Source organism: Toxotes jaculatrix, chromosome 19, assembly GCF_017976425.1.
Source record: "Toxotes jaculatrix isolate fToxJac2 chromosome 19, fToxJac2.pri, whole genome shotgun sequence".
In the NCBI taxonomy this organism is placed as follows: Eukaryota; Metazoa; Chordata; class Actinopteri; family Toxotidae; genus Toxotes; species Toxotes jaculatrix.
In genome coordinates, this window is record NC_054412.1 from 11,195,455 (window position 1) to 11,201,365 (window position 5,911).

A 5,911-nucleotide genomic window follows, 5' to 3' on the forward strand; every position below is an offset into this window, starting at 1 on the left:
TGAGATGAAATGAGATTGTGCTAATTCTAATTCTATTTTTTTATGAGTGTTAAAGCCAGTGTACATTTTCAAGGAATACAACAGCAATACATCATATCTCCTTACACGAAATAGCCCAGCAGACCATACTGTAAATTTTATGTGTTCCCATCCCCCTCTTCATTTTGCCATCTTGATCCTATAGGCTATGTTTCCCCCTCCCTACTCTTTTCATCTACTTCTCTCTGTTTTCCTCCCTCTCCCTTGTGGATGCAGTGATCCATCATGCCAAGAGACATATAAAAAGACAGACAGCTACTGTATATGACCAGGGTGGTGAAGAGAGAGAGATGAGAGATAGAGTGACACCAGCAGCATCTCTCCCCAGTTCCCTTCAGCTGGAAGATAGATCCCATCTTGCCTCCACTGCTGTGGAACCCAAGTGCAGCATCAGACAAATGCTGTCACGCTGTTGTAGCTTGATCATTCATTCACATGACAGGCAATTCAGCCATACAGCATCCCTTATTATCCAGACAGAGAAGGAGGGAAGGGAGGAGATGTTTTCTTCTGTCGCCATATGCTGCCCACTAGAACTGCTGCATTGTGTATGAGGAGGATGTGGCACGCAGCACTCTCCCCCTACCAGTGCCATCATAACCTGAAACTGATCTACATTACTAGAAACAAATATAAAATGTAGAGGGTCAGAAGAGGTTACCCAACATTGATTAATTTCCAGCAAGATTATGTGTTTTCGAAACTTACTGAATATTTTATTCAGTAATTTCTACTTCAGCCATAAATTCAACCAAATCCCTGGGAACAACCTCCTTTTGTTACTTTATAAATACTACATAATGCACGTGCACGCACTATGCTTGCTCATCTTGCATATGTGTGAGTGTGTGAGAGTGTGTGTGTGTCTGTGTGCGTAAAACTTGCAGTGCATCCCGTGGGAAATCTGGTTAATTTCGCTACACTGAGCTCATTCAATTTTCCAGCACTCCAGACATAAATGTTACAACTCCTGCTCTTCAAGCATAAAAGTACTGCATGTAGGCGTGTACAAGATCACACAGACTTTGTTGCCAACATTGACCATTTCTGTTACTACTTTAACTCCTACAGTTGAAGGTGAATACACAGAAAACATCTGACTGAATAAGTGGGAACTGCTTCAAAAGTGCAGCTGTCTGAAACAGTTTTAGTAAGAACAGGTTCAAAGCATTTATACTAATATTTAGTCCATAACTAATGTGATCACTGGGAGTAGACAATGAGATGGACAATGGAAGAGAGTATCCATTGTGTATTATGTGGTGATGAGGAAAGTACTTAGAGCCTTTACTTAATGTAAAAGTACCAACACCACACTTTAAAATACAAGTAAAAGGTGTACACTGGTATCAACTTTAACAATGTGCTATATTTTATAAGATTATGATTTTAACGGTAAAATAAATGCAGTGAAGTAGAAGTATAAAGTAGCATAAAATGAAAATACTCAAGTAAAGCATGAGTACCTCAAAATTCACTCACCACAGTATATGGAGCTATATAAAATTAAAGCTGCGTAATTAACAAAACATATGTTATCCGCAATGAAGTATGCATTTTCAGGAAAGAATGAACAATCTATGGTCCTTTGAGGGATTATTATACATAGTGGTTACATTAATGGTAACATAGTGGCTAGGCAGACTTGTAAGAAGTCAAACATTATTACAGACCATTAGTGCTCAATAATGTCTATGTCTTTTTTCTATATCATTAAGTTAGACAGGTAGTAGACGGTATCAGCAGGGAGGTATAGAAAACCTAGATGTTGTGGATTTAATGCTTTGCAGTTTACCAGGCCCCTAAGCCTATCCAACACAATAAATGCCTAGATGTCAGACAGTAAACACTGCTGTTATGAACACTATGTAGACAATACCGCTGTAGCCCCCCGAGGGATTAATTGCAGGGATTTGGAATTAATAGCACTATTTACTTGGGTCACATAGCCATATGTCTGCTGGCCTGTTTGTTGTATGAACACAACATTTGTGATAAACAAAGTTGTTTTTGAGGTTTGTTTTCTTTGCTGTGATTGGTCCTTTCTGTGCATACCCAGAGGGCTGAGATTGGTCCGCTGTAAAGGGTCTCATACCTAGATACAGCATGCAGTGCACAGCTGACTATGTGTGTATGTGTGTGTGTATATGTGTGTGCTCAGGGCAGGGCAAGTCTATTTAGGCAATGTGGGGGGAGTGCTGGTGGGGGATCTGTCTGTCTGCAGGGGGTGAGTTCAGATCATTCTCCATTATGCCATCTGTTTCTAGTGAATTATGTAGAGATAATTAAACAGGCTATTATCATTATGCTACCAAAACAAAACAGGCTACTGCCTCACACGTGTACAAACAACAACAGAAGCGTGTAACAGGAGAAACGGGTGGGAACTGCAGTATAAAAAAATATATATACAAATAATTATCTCATCAAAAGTAAAAAAAAAAGACCTATATTTTATTACAACTAAACAATGACCAATAGGAAACCACAGAATGGTATTCCCGGGCAGGTTAAAGCAGCATGGATCCTCTGATTGGCTGGTTTCCTTTGTTTTATAAATGTGATCAGGAAAATAAAGAGTGAGGCTAAAGAAACTGGCCTCAGTTGTCAAATCAATGAGACAAATGATTTGTTGCTATGGAGAGATGATCCTGTCTGTCTGCTCCTTAAAAGGTAATATGAGGATAAAGAGACAGGGCGACAGAGACAGAAGCAGCAACAAAGAGGCAGATGGAGTCGGTCTTAAAGGGAAAGTGATAAGATAGAGACACAAGTGATAAACGAGTTCAGGTTACATGTGTGGTGCAATCACTGCAATATCAATTAATAGTTAATCATATTTCATCTCTGCTATGAAAATACAGTACTATTACAGTATGCGGGCTGCTGGAAACAGCAGTTAAACCTCTACAGTAGTGCGCTTCGTTATGCATTGCCACAGTATGTGTTACTTCACCATCATAAGAACATCTGCAAAACAGAATGAATGAAAAATCAAGTACCTTCTTGTTTTGTGAGGCTCCAAATACGAGAAAACGATTATGAGAGCCGTGTGAAAATTTACAGCCAAGCTGTGAATATCCACTGCTGAAGTGGTATCACGACTACACTGACATCTGTTTACTTGTACTTTCTGTTGATGAGATGAGCGTTTTGTAGGTGGCGATGTGTCACTATCGTCAACACAGCGGCATGTCTCTGCAAGCTGGTTTGAAATGAATTTTTGCAGCCTATGCATTGTTTACCTAATTACCTCCTTGATTTTTTTTTTTGTTGCATTTGCTCAGCACCACATAATTAGCTGCTAAGCTGCCTTCAGTTGCTGTTGGATATTGCAATTACAGGCACAGCAAGAAATAGCAACCTTGAACAGATGTAAACACAAACAGAAAGTTTAATTTTACATGACACCTAATATTCCAAGACATGACATTCTCATTTTCCTTTTATTGTTGCGTAGAACGGCTTAATGTAGGATCTGAAACCAGGTTTTAATGGGACTTTTAAAAATATGTTGTCCCTGTATTGTTGATCCTGCTTGTTAAACCAGCCTGCTTTAATCTAGAAACTCATCTGAGCTCCACCACGATGTTCGCTGGCCTGTGGGCTTGGTCCTGTGCAAGCGCACAAATTAATCCAAATGAATCAGTGAGGAGCAAAGAGGCCGCTTGTCCTCAAAATCAATCCGTTCCTCGATCGGCTTATTCCTCAGCAGCCCACCCCCACTCTCAGTTGATTATAGTCTTCCATGAAGATCCCTGAGCGTTAATCTACAGAGGATCAGCATCCTCAAGTGGAAATGTCTGACATCCATTCCTCTCAAGTCTTGTGCACATTTAGGAAAAATAAAGGCACAAAATCTTTCAGCATCTTCCATCACTGCAGGTCAGCAAGTACATACCCTATGCCATGCAGAGACTCAGTGTATGTATTCTTTTCATGGTGAGCATTTATTGATGCTCAAGGCCTTATTCCCTTGGGGACCAATTACAGACAGTTTGGGGAGGATTTCATCATGCACATGTGAACACACTCAAAACACATATGACCTTGAACCTCACCCCAGGCTTAAACACCAGCTACTGACTTAGCCCAGTACCTCATGACTAACCTTCAAGGTTTCTGACACAACAAACAAAAAATCGAAAGCAGACATCAAGCACAAACACAAAACGGATGCTAAGGGGATAAACAGAGGCAAGGGGTTGCTTCATCTCGAGGGGGGGGGGGGGGGGGGGGGGGTTTGTCTGAGAAACAAGCACAGTGATGTCCAGAAGTGTGTGTGTGTTTGTCTGTCTGTCTGTCTGTCAGCATGTGAGTACATACCTAGAGGCCAAAATCTCTTCCCTCCACTTCCTCCATCTGAAGAATTGCCAAACAGCTGGTTGCCATGGTTGCAGTTTTCCCGTGCACCAATGAGTAGCCAGTTTGCTGTGGGTCTGGGCGGTGGGGGGGTAAGCCTGCACAGTCTGGCAAATAGCAACGATATGAGTGGAGATTAGTATACATTCGACCAGGAATAGTAAATCCTGGCTCAAATATCACTGGGTTAGTTAAAATAACAGTGATCTGTTTTATTTTTGTCTCACTGCTCACTGCTTTTGTTTTGAAAGAAATGCTTCTTTGTTAAAGGTTGACTGTGAGGTGAAACAGCTTCCATACTTCTATTCACTCTGTTATTCATTGACATTTTCAGCTAAATACAGAATTTGGTGAATTGATAAATTCATGGTAATTTTTGGTGACATAATGAATACGAGAAAGCCACTGTTATTCATGTATTTATATATTGCGCGTTAAATAATGCTTTATTGATTTTTAACAGCTCTGCAATTAGCTGAATGCTGTGAATTAAGCATCTTATTGATGTATCAATGAAACCTAATGAGAGAGGTACTGAACCCCCATAAAGAGGCTGAATGTAGTTTTGATGAGTCAAAGAATTTTCATGTAAGAAGAGAGCTCCCTCTGCTGGTAGTATGAGATAATAGTAAATTCAACATCAATGGCTTGATGGATTGTTTTATAATCACTGGTGATTTTTAAAATTTTCAGATAAATGGAAAGATTAAATACACTTTTGGGGTTGAAAAAAAATCTCCTGCTTCTTAAGCTAAATAATACTTTTAAAAACACATTTATTTACCAGAAAATGTACTCTGCCATTTCAAGGCCTATTTCACAAAGAGATGCTTTAAAATGTAACAGTTACATTACTGTTTACATCACTGTTTACTGTTTAATTACTGACCTCCCTCTGACGCAATGGTTTGATGATTTCTTAAGGTAATTCTTAGAAAATAGTGTACTGTTGTGTTTGGCACCCTCAAGCCTAAACAAACTAAACTAAACTAAACTAAACTAAACTAAACTAAACAAAGAAAACTGACACAGACTGATATGACTGACACGTTTATTGAACTTGAAATTGAAGGTCAAATAACCATGGAAATAATTTCACCATATTGATATACCCTGATTGCCAGTAGGTGTCAGCAGAATACCGTTTCGTAGACCTGAGACCACGTCGTTTCACATGTACACCTTACCCCATCTCGAGCTCATTAAGCATACATATTTAAAGCAGTAAAAAAATATCCTGATATGAACCTAATTGAACCCTTTCTTAATATAAGCAGACTTTAGCTCCTGCAGGTACACAGCTGAAAGCTCACATGAGGTTTACGTGGCCCAAACGAAAGTAAATAAAAGGTGTACAAACTTTTATCCTGCACAGAACTGTCACTATAACACATTATCCGTTCGTTTTATGGCGCTAACGCTGATGTTAGCCTGTGTAGCCCCCCCCTCCCCACCTGTCTGTCCGTGGGAGGGTGTCCGGTCTTGTCTCAGGATCAGTCCAGCACCAGCA